Source organism: Salvelinus alpinus, chromosome 35, assembly GCF_045679555.1.
Source record: "Salvelinus alpinus chromosome 35, SLU_Salpinus.1, whole genome shotgun sequence".
Lineage (NCBI taxonomy): Eukaryota > Metazoa > Chordata > Actinopteri > Salmoniformes > Salmonidae > Salvelinus > Salvelinus alpinus.
In genome coordinates this window covers 12755357-12772718 of record NC_092120.1, presented here as the reverse complement: position 1 = coordinate 12772718, position 17362 = coordinate 12755357, and the positions used below count along the sequence as shown (strand labels likewise).

At 42.5% G+C, this 17362-nt stretch overlaps 1 protein-coding gene across 8 annotated transcripts in view; it reads right to left on the bottom strand.

Annotated features, from left to right (window-relative positions):
* LOC139564669 (myocyte-specific enhancer factor 2D homolog) overlaps positions 1-17362 on the bottom strand; it is a 79214-nt gene that overhangs the window by 45163 nt on the left and 16689 nt on the right. Inside the window, exon 1 of one of the 8 annotated variants that reach the window (XM_071384399.1) lies at positions 11330-11598. The exons of the other annotated variants lie outside the window; for them this stretch is intronic. The gene's annotated coding sequence lies outside the window, so the exon portion shown is untranslated. Of the gene's footprint in view, positions 1-11329; positions 11599-17362 lie in introns of those variants that run through there. 8 annotated transcript variants of the gene reach the window in all.

Below are 17362 nucleotides of genomic sequence, written 5' to 3'. Positions count from 1 at the left end.
AAATATATGCAATTTGTATCTGTATTGTTGAAGATATTTTAGTGTGCAGTATACTATCAACAGCTACACTACATGGGGAAGATCTTTGATCTTTGCATGTAAGGTCAGAACCTTAAGGCACTCACGACAGAATAATCCATAAAAAGAACAGATACACAACGGTGCATCATTTGTGTGTAAGTTCAGAACATCTGTTGCTGTTCTTTCAACCATTTCAGAGGACCACCTCCTGTTCAGCCTATGAGGAAGCAGAGTCATTGGCTACAAGGTGGTGCAACACAGTAGGAGCCACAGTGTCACAGAGTTGCCACCACCTTATCCATCCTGCATCATGTGTCATAGCCTACAGTGCAGAGGCACAGGTGTCACGACTTAGTCATGACATATAGCACAAACGACAATTGCATGCCACAGCAGCAGAGCATACAGTGGGGAGAACAAGTATTTGATACACTGCCGATTTTCCTACTTACAAAGCATGTAGAGGTCTGTAATTTGTATCATAGGTACACTTCAACTGTGAGAGACGGAATCTAAAACAAAAATCCAGAAAATCACATTGTATGATTTTTAAATAATTAATTTGCATTTTATTGCATGACATAAGTATTTGATCACCTACCAACCAGTAAGAATTCCGGCTCTCACAGACCTGTTAGTTTTTCTTTAAGAAGCCCTCCTGTTCTCCACTCATTACCTGTATTAACTGCACCTGTTTGAACTCGTTACCTGTATAAAAGACACCTGTCCACACACTCAATCAAACAGATTCCAACCTCTCCACAATGGCCAAGACCAGAGAGCTGTGTAAGGACATCAGGGATAAAATTGTAGACCTGCACAAGGCTGGGATGGGCTACAGGACAATAGGCAAGCAGCTTGGTGAGAAGGAAACAACTGTTGGCGCAATTATTAGAAAATGGAAGAAGTTCAAGATGACGGTCAATCACCCTCGGTCTGGGGCTCCATGCAAGATTTCACCTCGTGGGGCATCAATGATCATGAGGAAGGTGAGGGATCAGCCCAGAACTACACGGCAGGACCTGGTCAATGACCTGAAGAGAGCTGGGACCACAGTCTCAAAGAAAACCATTAGTAACACACTACGCCGTCATGGATTAAAATCCTGCAGCGCACGCAAGGTCCCCCTGCTTAAGCCAGTGCATGTCCAGGCCTGTCTGAAGTTTGCCAATGACCATCTGGATGATCCAGAGGAGGAATGGGAGAAGGTCATGTGGTCTGATGAGACAAAAATAGAGCTTTTTGGTCTAACTCCACTCACCGTGTTTGGAGGAAGAAGAAGTATGAGTACAACCCCAAGAACACCATCCCAACCGTGAAGCATGAAGGTGGAAACATCATTCTTTGGGGATGCTTTTCTGCAAGGGGACAGGACGACTGCACCGTATTGAGGGGAGGATGGATGGGGCCATGTATCGCGAGATCTTGGCCAACAACCTCCTTCCCTCAGTAAGAGCATTGAAGATGGGTCGTGGCTGGGTCTTCCAGCATGACAACGACACGAAGCACACAGCCATGGCAACTAAGGAGTGGCTCCGTAAGAAGCATCTCAAGGTCCTGGAGTGGCCTAGCCAGTCTCCAGACCTGAACCCAATAGAAAATCTTTGGAGGGAGCTGAACGTCCGTATTGCCCAGCGACAGCCCCGAAACCTGAAGGATCTGGAGAAGATCTGTAGGGAGGAGTGGGCCAAAATCCCTGCTGCAGTGTGTGCAAACCTAGTCAAGAACTACAGGAAACGTATGATCTCTGTAATTGCAAACAAAGGTTTCTGTACCAAATATTAAGTTCTGCTTTTCTGATGTATCAAATACTTATGTCATGCAATAAAATGCAAATTAATTACTTAAAAATCATACAATGTGATTTTCTGGATTTTTGTTTTAGATTCCGTCTCTCATAGTTGAAGTGTACCTATGATAAAAATTACAGACCTCTACATGCTTTGTAAGTAGGAAAACCTGCAAAATCGGCAGTGTATCAAATACTTGTTCTCCCCACTGTATGTGCAGAGAGATGTGTGTTGGAGAGGTTTTGTGCACGTGTATGTCCTTCTGTCAATGCATACTGTATATACGTGTATGTATTAGAGTTCGACCGATTATGATTTTTCAACACCGATACCGATTATTGGAGGACCTAAAAAGCCGATACGAATTAAAATCGGCAGATTTTTTAAATTTATTTGTAATAATGACAATTACAACAATACTGAATGAACACTTATTTTACCTTAATATAATACATCAATAAAATATATTTAGCCTCAAATAAATAATGAAACATGTTCAATTTGGTTTAAATAATGCAAAAACAAAGTGTTGTAGAATAAAGTAAAAGTGCAATATGTGCCATGTAAGAAAGCTAACGTTTAAGTTCCTTGCTCAGAACATGAGAACATATTTATTTTTATTTATTTTTATTTTACCGTTATTTTACCAGGTAAGTTGACTGAGAACACGTTCTCATTTGCAGCAACGACCTGGGGAATAGTTACAGGGGAGAGGAGGGGGATGAATGAGCCAATTGTAAATATGAAAGCTGGTGGTTCCTTTTAACATAAGTCTTCAATATTCCCAGGTAAGAAGTAGTTTTAGGTTGTAGTTATAGGAATTATAGGACTATTTCTCTCTATACCATTTGTATTTCATATACCTTTGACTATTGGATGTTCTTATAGGCACTTTAGTATTGCCAGTGTAACAGTACAGCTTCCGTCCCTCTCCTCGCTCCTACCTGGGCTCGAACCAGGAACACATCGACAACAGCCACCCTCGAAGCAGCGTTACCCATGCAAAGCAAGGGGAACAACTACTCCAAGTCTCAGAGCGAGTGATGTTTGAAACGCTATTAGCGCGCACCCCGCTAACTAGCTAGCCATTTCATATCGGTTACACCAGCCTAATCTCGGGAGTTGATAGGCTTGAAGTCATAAACAGCGCAATGCTTGAAGCATTGCGAAGAGCTGCTGGCAAAACGCACGAAAGTGCTGTTTGAATGAATGCTTACGAGCCTGCTGGTGCCTACCATCGCTCAGTCAGACTGCTCTATCAAATCATAGCCTTAATTATAACATAATAACACACAGAAATACAAGCCGTAGGTCATTAATATGGTCGAATCCGGAAACTATCATCTCGAAAACAAAAACTTTTATTATTTCAGTGAAATACGGAACCGTTCCGTATTTTATCTAACGGGTGGCATCCATAAGTCTAAATATTCCTGTTACATTGCACAACCTTCAATGTTATGTCATAATTACATAACATTCTGGCAAATTAGTTCGCAACGAGCCAGGTGGGCCAAACTGTTGCATATACTCTGACTCTGCGTGCAATGAACGCAAGAGAAGTGACACAATTTCACCTGGTTAATATTGCCTGCTAACCTGGATTTCTTTTAGCTAAATATGCAGGATTAAAAATATCTACTTCTGTGTATTGATTTTAAGAAAGGCATTGATGTTTATGGTTAGGTACAGTCATGCAACGATTGTGCTTTTTTCGCAAATGCGCTTTTGTTAAATCATCCCCCGTTTGGCGAACTTGGCTGTCTTTGTTAGGAAGAAATAGTCTTCACACAGTTCCCAACGAGCCAGGGGCCCAAACTGCTGCATATACCCTGACTCTGTTGCAAGAGAAGTGACACAATTTGCCTAGTTAAAATAAATTCATGTTAGCAGGCAATATTAACTAAATATGCAGGTTTAAAAATATATACTTGTGTATTGATTTTAAGAAAGGCATTGATGTTTATGGTTAGGTAGCAACGACAGTCCTGTTTCGCGAATGCGCACCGCATCGATTATATTCAACGCAGGACACGCTAGATAAACTAGTAATATCATCAACCATGTGTAGTTAACTAGTGATTATGATTGGTTGATTGTTTTTAATAAGATACGTTTAATGCTAGCTAGCAACTTACCTTGGCTTCTTACTGCATTCGCGTAACAGGCAGGCTCCTCATGGAGTGCAATGTAAGGCAGGTGGTTAGAGCGTTGGACTAGTTAACCGTAAGGTTGCAAGATTGAATCCCCGAGCTGACAAAGTAAAAATCTGTCATTCTGCCCTTGAACAAGGCAGTTAACCCACCGTTCCTAGGCCGTCATTGAAAATAAGAATGTGTTCTTATTAACTGACTTGCCTAGTTAAATACAGGTGTAAAAAAAAAAAAAAACGGCCAAATCGGTGTCCAAAAATACTGATTTCCGATTGTTATGAAAACTTGAAATCGGCCCTAATTAATCGGCCATTCCGATTAATCGTTCGACCTCTAGTATGTATGACTGTGTGTCAGCCTGTCAGTGTAGTCTGCTATACGTGTCAAGCTGTCAATTGTGTATATGTGTGTGTGTGTATATATATATATATATATATATATATATATATATATATATATATATATATATATATATATATATATATATATATATATACATGTACACATGTCCATCTCTTTGTAAGTTGGATCAGAGCACCCTGGGGCGCAGAGACAACAGTCAGTGGTGTGGGCTGCTGGAGTCAGGCCAGAGCACTGCTGATAAATCCATCACCTTTCCCACTCAGCACCAGAGCCTACCAGGACTGACCACAGACTGCTCATAACAAACACAGCTATACAATAGTTAGGAAACTGTTACTTACACCAATATCAGGAGAAAACTAACATTTACAATTAAATTACCTCTCATTGGCAGCTAATTAATGGTTTTGTTTTATGTATCCAGATCTGTTTGAGAGCAGTTACAAGCTTCGCTGTGTATATGCTTACGCTGCCTTGTTGGCAGACATCACCAATATCAGGGGAGTCACCTACAGCTCTGCTGAGGACTCAGGTTTCATTGGGAGCAGCCAGAATCTCCCTCTCTGGTTGCATGGGGCTACGGGCTCTGGGGAGGCTATCAACAAGACAGATCTCTCTCTCAGTTTGTGGTCCAGGCAAATCAATACTTATATTCAGTATCACCATGGTCACCCTAGCTAGGGTAAAGGTAAAATCCCTTCTCCCTGTATGAACGATGACAGTCTGGCTGCTCCATACAAATGAAATTGCTACTCAGAATCGAATTTAATTCAATCAAACCAGAGTGCCACCACGGTTTTGCGTATAATCATTGCAATCCACACCTGAGGCATGGAGGCCACCTGAACAGAGGGGCAGGAGTCTGATTAGTTAGCCTTTCATTGGGGAAGACGTATCCGCAAACACAGGCAGTAACTAGCTACTGATCTCTCTCTCATCCTACCCAGTGGGACTCTGTGCTTTCACCCCAACCTTGGGCTGTAGTCCCAGCACCAGCTGTGGGATATTTACAGCCTGTTGCCTCATGTTCCAGCACAGCCATTCCGCTCGGCTGGCCCGCTCCACTCCGCCTGTTGATTAACCGCTTGTTTGGTTAGACGGGTGTGCATTGTGCCTTATTAACCGAAGTACTCAGTGTGAAGGTGAATCTGTGTGAGTGATATGGTGGAGAAATGTATGGTGGTGGGCTTGGATTCTTTTGAGGCGAGGAAGGAAGGATGGGGGCTGGACCTGGGTCTGCTGTTTGGCTTGTGACTGGGCTTGTGCCTGTGTGCATGCTGCCAACACTGGCAGGGGAATATGATCCCACCCCCCTCCTTCTGTTCACCAATCCTAGGGTGGGTTTTTGGTGAGGGGGTAGCTGCAGTGCAAGAGCAGCACTCCTAGAAAGGGGTGGGAAATTGGAGGAGGTTGGACAGGTTTGGGATGGGCGGTAAATAGATCTGCGCTACTCGGCTCGTGAATCACGCCCCCGCTGCCAGTCTTGTCAATACTGCAGTCTACCCCAACAACAAACACACACACACACAAACAAACACACACACAAAGACACAACCTCAAAGCACCCAACTGCCACGGAACTACCGCCAACACAAATACACTGCCGGTCAAAAGTTTTCGAACACCTACTCAATCAAGGGTTTTGATTTATTTTTTACTATTTTCTACATTGTAGAATAATAGTAAAGACATCAAAACTATGAAATAACACATATGGAATCATGTAGTAACCAAAACAAAAGTGTTAAACAAATCAAAATATATTTTTGATTCTTCAAAGTAGTCACCCTTTGACTTGATAACAGCTTTGCAGACTCTTGGTATTCTCTCAACCAGCTTCACCTGGAATGCTTTTCCAACAGTCTTTAAAGTAGTTCCCACATATTCTGAGCACTTGTTGGCTGCTTTTCCATCACTCTGTGGTCTGACTCATCTCAAACCATCTTGTGGAGGCCAGGTCATCTGATGCAGCACTCCATCACTCTCCTTCTTGGTCAAATAGGCCTTACACAGCCTGGAGGTGTGTTGGGTCATTGTCCTGTTGAAAAGCAAATGATAGTCCCACTAAGCCCAAACCAGATGGGATGGCGTATCACTTCAGAATGCTGTGGTAGCCATGCTGGTTAAGTGTGCCTTGAATTCTAAATAAATCACAGACAATGTCACCAGCAAAGCACCCCCACACCATAACACCACCTCCTCCAAACTTTACGGTGGAAAATACACATGCGGAGATCCTCCGTTCACCTAAACCGTGTCTCAAAGACACAGCGGTCTTTGGTCTAGTCCAAATCTTGAATTTGGACTAGACCAAAGGACACATTTCCACTGGTCTAATGTCCATTGCTCGTGTTTCTTGGCCCAAGCAAGTCCCTTCTTATTGGTGTCCTTTAGTAGTGGTTTCTTTGCAGCAATTCGACCATGAAGGCCTGATTCACACAGTCTCCTCTGAACAGTTGATGTTGAGATGTGTCTGTTACTTGAACTCTGTGAAGCATTTATTTGGGCTGCAATTTCTGAGACTGGTAACTAATGAACTTATCCTCTGCAGCAGAGGTAACTCTGGGTCTTCTTTTCCTGTGGCGGTCCTCATGAGAGCCAGTTTTATCATAGCGCTTAATGGTTTTTGCGACTGCACTTGAAGAAACGTTCAAAGTTCTTGAAATGTTCCGCATTGACTGACCTTCATGTCTTAAAATATTGATGGACTGTCGTTTCTCTTTGCTTATTTGAGCTGTTCTTGCCATAATATGGAATATTACTATCTTCTGTATACCACCCCTACCTTAACACAACTGATTGTCTCAAACGCATTAAGGAAAGAAATTCCACAAATTCATTTTTAAGAAGGCACACCTGTTAATTGAAATGCATTCCATGTGACTACCTCATGAAGCTGGCTGAGGTGAGGGCACTCAGAGTGTGGTGTCAGGAAAACAACCTCTCATTTAACAACAAAACAAAAGGAGATTATCGTGGACTTCAGGAAACAGCAGAGGGAGCACCCCCTATCCACATCGACGGGACAGCAGCGGAGAAGGTGGAAAGTTTTAAGTTCCTGGGCGTACACATCACAGACAAACTGAAATGGTCCACCCACACAGAGTGTTGTGAAGAAGGTGCAACAGCGCCTCTTCAACCTCAGAAGGCTGAAGAAATGTGGCTCGTCACCAAAAACCCTGACAAACTTTTACAGACGCACAATCGAGAGCATCCTGTCGGGCTGTATCAACTGCACTGCACTCAACCACAAGGCTCTCCAGAGGGTGGTGCGGTCTGCACAACGCATCACCGGGGGCAATCTACCTGCCCTCCATGACACCTACAGCACCCGATGTCACAGGAAGGCCAAAAAGATCATCAAGGACAACAACCACCCGAGCCACTGCCTGTTCACATGGCTATCATCCAGAAGGCGAGGTCAGTACAGGTGCATCAAAGCTGTTTTTCAATCTCAAGGCCATCAGACTGCTAAACAGCAACTCAGAGAGGCTGCTGCTTACTCATATCACATGTATATACTGTATTTTATACCATCTATTGCACCTTGCCTATGCCGCTCGGCCATCGCTCATCCATATATGTACATATTCTCGTTTACCCCTTTAGATTTGTGTATATTAGGTAGTTGTTGGGGAATTGTTAGATTACACTGCACTGTCTGTCGGAACTAAACTCAGCAAAAAAAGAAACGTCCCTTTTTCAGGACCGTCCTTCAAAGATAATTCGTAAAAATCCAAATAACTTCACAGATCTTCATTGTAAAGGGTTTAAACACTGTTTCCCATGCTTGTTCAATGAACCATAAACAATTAATGAACATGCACCTGTGGAACGGTCGGTAAGACACTAACAGCTTACAGATGGTAGGCAATTAAGGTCACAGTTATGAAAACTTGAGACAGTAAAAAAAGAGGCCTTTCTACTGACTCTGAAAAACATCAAAAGAAAGATGCCCAGGGTCCCTGCTCATCTGCGTGAACGTGCCTTAGGCATGCTGCAAGGAGGCATGAGGACTGCAGATGTGGCCAGGGCAATAAATTGCAATGTCCTTACTGTAAGACGCCTAAGACAGCGCTACAGGGAGACAGGACGGACAGCTGATCGTCCTCGCAGTGGCAGACCACGTGTAACAACACCTGCACAGGATCGGTATATCCGAACATCACACCTGCAGGACAGATACAGGATGGCAACAACAACTGCCCGAGTTACACCAGGAATGCACAATCCCTCCATCAGTGCTCAGACTGTCCGCAATAGGCTGAGAGGCTGGATTGAGGGCTTGTAGGCCTGTTGTAAGGCAGGTCCTCACCAGACATCACCGGCAACAACATCGCCTATGGGCACAAACTCACCATCGCTGGACCAGACTGAACTGGCAAAAAGTGCTCTTCACTGACGAGTCACGGTTTTGTCTCACCAGGGGTGATAGTCGGATTCGTGTTTTTCGTCGAAGGAATGAGCGTTACACCGAGGCCTGTACTCTGGAGCGGGATCGATTTGGAGGTGGAGGGTCCGTCATGGTCTGGGGCGGTGTGTCACAGCATCATCGGCCTGAGCTTGTTGTCATTGCAGGCAATCTCAACACTGTGCGTTACAGGGAAGACATCCTTCTCCCTCATGTGGTACCCTTCCTGCAGGCTCATCCTGACAAGACCCTCTTGACAGTTTATGTCTCGGTTGTTGAATCTTATGTTCATACAAATATTTACACGTGTTAAGTTTTCAGAAAATAAACGCAGTTGACAGTATGAGGACGTTTCTTTTTTTGCTGAGTTTAGAAGCAAAAGCATTTCATTACACTCGCATTAACATCTGCTAACCATGTGTATGTGACCAATAACATTTGAGAGAATGCCAAGAGCGTGCAAAGCTGTTATCAAGTCAAAAGGTGGCTATTTGAAGAATCTCAAACACTTTTTTGGTTACTACATGATTCCATATGTATTATTTCATAGTTTTGATGTCTTCAATATTATTCTACAATGTATAAAATAGTAAAAAATAAAATAAAAACTTGAATGAGTAGGTGTTCTAAAACTTTTGACCGGTAGTGCACAACGAATTACAAAACACAAGTCTGTCGCAGAAGGCACTCTCACTTAACTGTGCACAAACACACACATTCATATGCACAAAGAGGGCCACAAGACTGGTGTAGTCAGGCTTGTTGTTGACAGAGGCTCGTCTCCGTCACCACGTCATTCCTGTGGCGATGTGGTTTGACCTGTCAGGTGACATCACATACAAACAGGACCACACCCACTCACCCAGCCCTGGGAGTTGGCAACTGCTCCCATTCACCTGGAACGCTCCTGGGGCCATGCCAAAACAAAATAATAGCAGGTGCCTAGGTTAAAGTATCCCTTGCTGCTTTCCACAGGTTCTTCCCCCAGTATGTCTCCAATGGGAATACTCAACCCATCATCTTTCTCTTTATTCTCAGCCTTTCAGTTGGAGAAACCTAATGGATACCCCTTCCCCAAAACTTCCCTTTTTCACCTCGCATCAGATGAGGGCCAACCAGCGCTGAAGGTCTGAGAGAAAAACACCCTCTAGACAAAACACTGATGACATCAATGTGACATTAGGGGAGAGGGTGTGTGCGGCGCACAGGTCTGTGTGTGCAAACGTTGGTTGTCACCAGTCGAACATGTTCTGTCAATGAGGCCTCACCAAAGAGGTAGATCAAGATAGTTGACTGGCACTTAAGTACAGCCATATATCATTATATAATATCACATTTGTTTATTTTTAAGACTACAGTCATTAGTGAATTAAAGCTAATGTACATAGAACCGTCCCATGTTTCTATGACATAAACATGATGAGTCTGAAAATACTCAACGGCGCACCAAACCTTGTGATGTTGTTTTCAGGAGATTACCCGTGTTTTGCACAACTCTACGTATAGAAGGAGCTTGCAATGTGTTTGCCAAACATGTAATAATTGTACATTTTTGGTTAGACAACCAAGGTTCTTTCACTAACCTCATTTGAAGAGTTCAACCTAGTTCGATTGTATCCTGCACATCTTCTATGCACCTGCAGTCACTCTCACAAGATTTCTCATCATTCTGTTGTTCTTTGTAGGAGCATTTATTGAGGCTGCATGATCATTAGCAAGGCCTTTTGCTCAAAAGTATATGATCAGTGACTTTATTAAGCATGCTACATGAATATAATTAAAGGAAGTAGAATTGACATTTCTTGAAAAACTCAACTCCTTTTCAGTTAGTGTCTCAAACACCTATTGAAAACACAGACTTGCAGTGAGCAGCAAATTGCAATGGAAACGTGGAAAATTGGAGATAACTAGCCACACTTCACAGATCAGTAGCTTGAAAGAGTTATTCGTCTCACAGTTATGAGAGTCACGAAAGAACAGACAAAAATAAACGATAATGTAAGGCCATATTTAATAGCATATTAGCACAATGCTAACATTTAAAAACTCTCAAAGTGAAAAAGCATACCCTTAGGCTAGATGGCACTTGGATGAAAACTGGCTACCAAAAATCTATCAAATAAACCATATGTCACTTAGGCCTACTGAGCCACATGAGCTGCTGTAGAAGAAGTGGGGAACTCACAAAGTAGGCTTTACCAAACCACCAGTATGGAAACTGTTAGTGAAGCACAAGCCACACAGTAAGTCACCTCACAGTCTTTGACATCTGCCATCACTAGCTTCCTATACTGATTACTAAACCACAAAAGCAAAACATAAAACACAGTAACTACCCTGAACGTGTGGCTGTTCTGTGAAAGAATATGCTGAAAGCAGTCTTATAGTAATATTATTCCACCAAGACAACTTTTTTTCATTAGAACTTAAGCCAGAGGAGAGGCCTCAGACTGTGCTCAGGAGAGACATTTTTCTGTTTTAAATTCATTAGGCATTTAGCTGGAGCAACATTTGAGTTAATGCACAAGTCACGTTGTAAGGAAGTAACAAATCTTATATGAAAATGCAATGCCGGTATTGGTTGCCCTTACCCTTGGCTGATCAGTGGGCCGCAGTCAAAAAACAGAGGCACAAGTTTAAAAAGACTCTTTAAAAAGCAGAAAGCACCAGCAAGCACTCTGAATTGAATCCAAAAGACTCTTGGTTACAGTGGCACCCAGAGCATTCTAAGTCAAAGTTCAGGCATATTCCCAGTGAGAGGGGTCCAAACAAAGTGTGGTGTGTCCATCCTGCACACAACTGGTAGAAATGACAACTGCAGCAGAGCCCCTCACACTGGAGACCCACTCCCCAGGCTCGCTTTCCCTCTGGACAACCAATCCCCCTTCCATCCCCTGGTCAACCCCCCCCCCCCCCCTCCCGGTCAACCCCTTATCATACTCTTCCCAGGTCACCCTTTGCCCTAATATGCAGTTAGGCTGTGTAGTTTATCAGATCCCCTATACCACCCCCCCCCCTATTCCCTGGCCGGTACATGTGTGTACATTCTCCCTTCGGATTCACAAGCTGCTGTAAGTGCAGTGGCAGCTGCCCCTACACACCTTTTGTTCCAACAGCCCCTCTCCCCCTACCCCCTGTCATCTCCTCACACATGCTCAGCTGTTGAAAGGTTGGGCACACCGGACTTGTGCTGATCTATGCAGCCCCAAATCTGTAGATGTTCTGAAATGGTCTTTTGACCTGTCTTTTCTTTTACACATGTTGCGTGTAGTCACATATTTTGCCTCTAAAATTGCTATTATGTCATGCAAGAAGGCAAAACTTTCAAGGGTACAACTGAAGGCTCTGACTTGATTAGCTACAATCTCACAATCAAGCCCAATTAAAAGCTGGAAAACTGGAGAAATCTACACATGCGAGTTGAGAAGTAATGCTATATGAACAAGTTGTCATTTGTGTCTGTTTTCAAGAATGATTCCGCTTCCCAAGGAGTAAATCTCAGGCTGTGCCCTATCATGACCTTCAAATCTCTGAGGGGGTCGAGAGGGTGTGGGAAATGGGAGGCCAGGAGTCTGTTGAAGTTGTGTCATTGAGTTTCCACAAAATACAGCAAATATCTTTATTGGTAAAGGCAAGTCTATGTCCAGAACCCAACTGGTTAATAAAGGGTTGAAATGCCGAGGAGCAATCTCATCTTGAAGCAACAACTCATATAGATACATCTGAGGGAAGGAAAAGAAATGGCTCCCTTTGAGTATCAGAGAGGAAATATGCACATGGATGGGGGAAATGCACAACAGCCCTAAACACAACAAGACACTTTGAGGACACAATTACTTCCACAACAAACACCAGTGATTGGTAATGGCCTTATCTCGCTGCCCCTCTCCAGGTTTTTCCCTTCCTCTCCTCTTATCGTCTATGTGCTAGCAAGGCAGACTGGGGCTCTCCATGTTGAACACATTGTGTTGGCCCAAAGCCTAATAAGGGGATCCATGTGACTGCCTCCTCTCTTCCGGTGACTAATGTGAATGCTGCCCAGGACTATGTGGTGCTGCTGGCCCACGTGTGGTGGTGGAGTATGGGCGTCAAGAAGGGAGAGGGGTGGTGGTAACGCTGCAGTATGGAGAGTATGGAGAGAATTAAAGAACGAAGGCATTTACTTTTTCCCTGAATAAAGTCACATACCAAATTGGCAAAGTCACAATACCAAATGTATCATTGAATTATTATGCTGAAAGATAGTGATGGGGGAAAATAGAGTTACATATCGTGATATTATTTTTGGCAAGATATTGTATTGTTTTGACAGTATCACAATATTATTTTGCGCTAGTTGGCTGTACCTGCACCAAAACTCCAGTATTTTTACTTCTTCCAAAACTCTCTTGTCCCTCTGTCGAAGACATCTGGTGAGCAATATGTTTAGAACATTGAATCTCAATAAAGTCACAGTATCGAATAGCAATACCTATAGAATCGTGAGAATCAAAATACATATTCTATCGGAACCTAAGTATCGTGATAATATCATATCGTAAGGTCACTTGCGATACCCAACCATACTGGAAGGGACATTTTGTTTTAGAAAAGGACATGCAAATAAACATCCATAGAGCTCTTCCACCTCTCTGTGCTGGACAGCTGCTTACCCTAGGAGTCCAGATTCACTTCGCTCAGGGTCTACCTGAACGATGATTGAAAGGATCAAGTCTGTCTATCAGCACACTGAGCGCAGCCCCTTTAATAAAGCAGGTTCTTTGCTCTTTGCGCTATGGCTTTAGAGCATGCAGAGTAAAGCACCTGCTCCACTTACTCATTCATTGCTAGAGCTGTCTGGGCTGCATTAGCTTCCCACTCATGCTGCACAGAAGTTAACACACTTGAAAAATGCAACACAGCATGTAGAAATATTGAAACTGTTCATTACTGTTCACAAAACAATGTCCATACAGGCTAGAAAACTTTTACAATGCCAGACGACACCGGTAGAATCCAGCTTTAAATTGTAGGTTAACCTTCCTTGCTAGCTTAGGCTACAGCTTAATTTAGTACCCTAGTACTTTGTTTGTGATAACCATAATGCAAAATATGCTGATTTCAAAGCTGATTGTCACCACAAAAACTTTATTAATTCACTTCGTCTACCTCGCCACCAAAAACTCATTCACTTCTTCGTCTCCCTTGCCTCCCGGCTGGTTTACACTAGACTCCATAGCCACATTCTGCCTCAGCAAATGACCTCATTACATTTCTTAAAGAGGCAGCGCACACATTTATAAAAGGTTAGATTGCTTCTTCTATGCAAATGTTTGTTTTACCCCTTTTTCGTGGTATACTACCAATTAGTTACAGTCCTGTCATGTCGCTGCAACTCCGGTACGGACTCGGGAGAGGCGAAGGTCGAGAGCCATGCGTCCTCCAAAACACAACCCGGCCAAGCCGCACTGCTTCTTGACACAAAGCATGCTTAATCTGGAAGCCAGCCGCACCAATGTGTCGGAGGAAACACCATACACCTGGTGACCGTGTCAGCGTGCATTGCGCCTGGACCGCCACAGGAGTCGCTAGTGCACGATGGGACAGGAACATCCCTGCCGGCCAAACCCTCCACTAACCCGGAAGACGCTGGGCCAATTGTGCGCCGCCCCATGGGTTCCCCAGTCACGGCCGTCTGCGGCAGAGCCTGGACTCGAACTAGGTTCTCTAGTGGCACAGCTAGTGGCACAGCCACTCGGGATGCCATGTGCAAATGTTGATGATCAGTACAATAAAGTAATGTTCTCCTAGCAGTTGCCAAGAAAATAAGTCTGTAGCCCCATGAAATCAGCTAAAACAAGCTCAATAACTCAATGCATGCACACAGTGTTGAATAATATCCATTCACCTGTATTGTTAAGACCTATGCTACATCTTGATTTACCCTGTTTCATCAATAGAGATTTACCATGTTTTTTTGTAGTTAGATTGTTTTTACCAAAGTCAAATTGAGTGTATCATTGTATAATTGATTCAATTAATGCATGCATAGCAAAACAAATGTTTACAAACATTTGCAAATATAATGATACTGAACTCAAAAGATGCCCAACAATTGAACAGAACAGTAGCTGAGTTTATCTGTCTGAATCAAGTGCCATTCTGTGACTTGCTAATATACTTTTTTTTTTGTTGCTATGGTACCGTTTTGGTATTTAGTATCATGATGGTATCGAGTATTGTGATACTAAACCTGGTATCGGTATCAAAGTCAAAATTCTGGTATCTTGACAACACTAACTTACAAAGTACACTTTTAAAATAAAATAAAGGAATAGAAAATGAACCATGAAAGGTGTGTCTTTAGAAGGAACTCTCTGCTCTAACAGTATAACAGGAAATTCACAGATGCTTTGTTCAATACAAGCCCATTTGGTACTCTCTTTGTAAGTGACTAATAGATTTGTGAACAAACATCATATGCTTTCAAGTGTTTGACAATGAATACCCTAATTATGCAAATCTGCTTCCTTCTCAGGGACCGCACAAAAATAACTAATTAAAAAAAACTGCAGTACAGCATTTACATTTCGTGACAATTGATATTACAATTGTGTCAACCATAACAACAATAACTTTTCAGTAACATGTGAAAACAATGTTCTCTAATGCATTATTATAGGGGAATAATCTGCAGGGTAAAAGGAGTAAACCCTGAAACTCTCACCTGAGGTGAGACTTGACAGACATTCCTTCAGGGTTTGACCATTCAGAACAATTTTCAGTCCTAGGCGTCAACAGCTGCCACCAAGATATTTATGGATTCTCAAAAGAAAGACGCGAACACATCTAACCCACTTTACCCTAAACAGCCTTCCAACATCATTAACATTTAGTAACTAATATGATCTCATTCATGAATATCAACAGTGCTTGGAGAGAAAACCAAAGGACTTGACCCAAATTCTCTGAACAAGACTACTGTCCAACAACAACAACATGGATTTCTGTTAGTGTCCCTCCCTGAGAGCCTTGCCTCATTCTCCTAATCAGGGGAAATTTGGTATCTCCCAGCCCTGGGAGCAGTCACAGCTAAAGGGTAGAGGTCAAGAGGCGCGGGACGAGTCCTAACAGACGTGTCAACCTGTTCCCTTCAGCCACGCCTCGCTCAGCTGCCACCACAAAGGTCCCCTGCCTTCACACACTGAGGCAGTCGCCAGCCACGACACTCAGAGACTACCACACACCAGAATGACCAACCTGGGAGGTGGCGGACATTTAGTCTAGGCTGAGACAGAATGAGACAACATTTATACGCAAAGGTTTATCAACAGTATCCTCAGGAAGTTGTTTTGATTGTGAAGAGTAGGATATTTCAATAAAACCAATGCCTGTGGTCTCATTCTTTTGTAAAGACAAATAATGGAATCAATGTAAGAATAGAATTATGATATCGGCTTAAATTGAGCATATGTTGAAAATCCAATTTCAGTATACTTGATGTTGAATATCTGTATGAATCTACTACAGCCTTCAGATTATACATGATCACTGGATAAAAAAAATAAGTGTCGAAAACAAGAAAGGATACAGAGTCCACATTCTAATCTGTGGTGATGGGTATTAGGCTTGGGCGGTATACCTTATACCGGGGTATTTGCAAATAGCCACAAGATGGTTTTTCAATACCATTGAAAAATGATTTATTTTAAGTTTTTCAATACATTTTAATATTTGTAGCAATTTTTATTTTGTAAATACCTGCAGTCAACTTGTGCAATGCGTTAGGAGATAAAGCAGATTGCATTCTTCATTTCACCTTATTTTATATTATGAAGCTTACCTTAGTTCCCCAGAACAGTTGAGACAGTCATGTGTGTGTTTGTAAATAGCACGGGAGAAAGCGGGAGCAGGTGAGTCCAGCTGTGCATTGACAGGGGTCACGTTTTATATTGAAAATCAGTGTTTTTTACTTCACATTTTTACTAAATACATTAGTGCAACACATTCAGCAGAAAATAGCATACTTTTCATCAGATGACAAAAGAAGTGCAAAGCTATTTGCCTGGCAGCCACACAAGTAAATGAGCTTACAATGAAAAAGCAAGGTATTTTTTTCCAAAACAATGCATGGCCATCATATTTCTAATGTTTAGGCCTATCATAGAAAGAATGTAGACAGCTACATTTCCTAATGTTTTGCTTAAAGATAATCTTGCATTTTACCAGAGTAAAATTGGTTGGCTACACTGGGAAAATTATGGAGAAAAGTAGCTACACATCAGTCAGGGTGCTGTCTGCTGATAAAATGCACGTCCATGAATTGTCATCCGAGTTTAGAAATGCAACTGAGGCACAAAATTTGTCTGATGCCGAGCAGAAATTACAACAAGAAACATTTTAGATCAGCGTTTACAAAACGCAGCAAAATATTTACGCATTTTATATTTTTTACCTGCGTGAAAAATGTATAATTATGTTTTAGCAAGTTAAAATTAGGGGTCGTGTTATCTAAGTAAGTGGCTGAATTAATAAGGTGACGGGGCATCATATTGTGTTAGCTTTCTGCCATGTTCGAGAAGTTAAAGCACTTTGGATGAGGTATTTGTACATCTGCCACTGCCATCTTGATTTCCTTTGCCCTA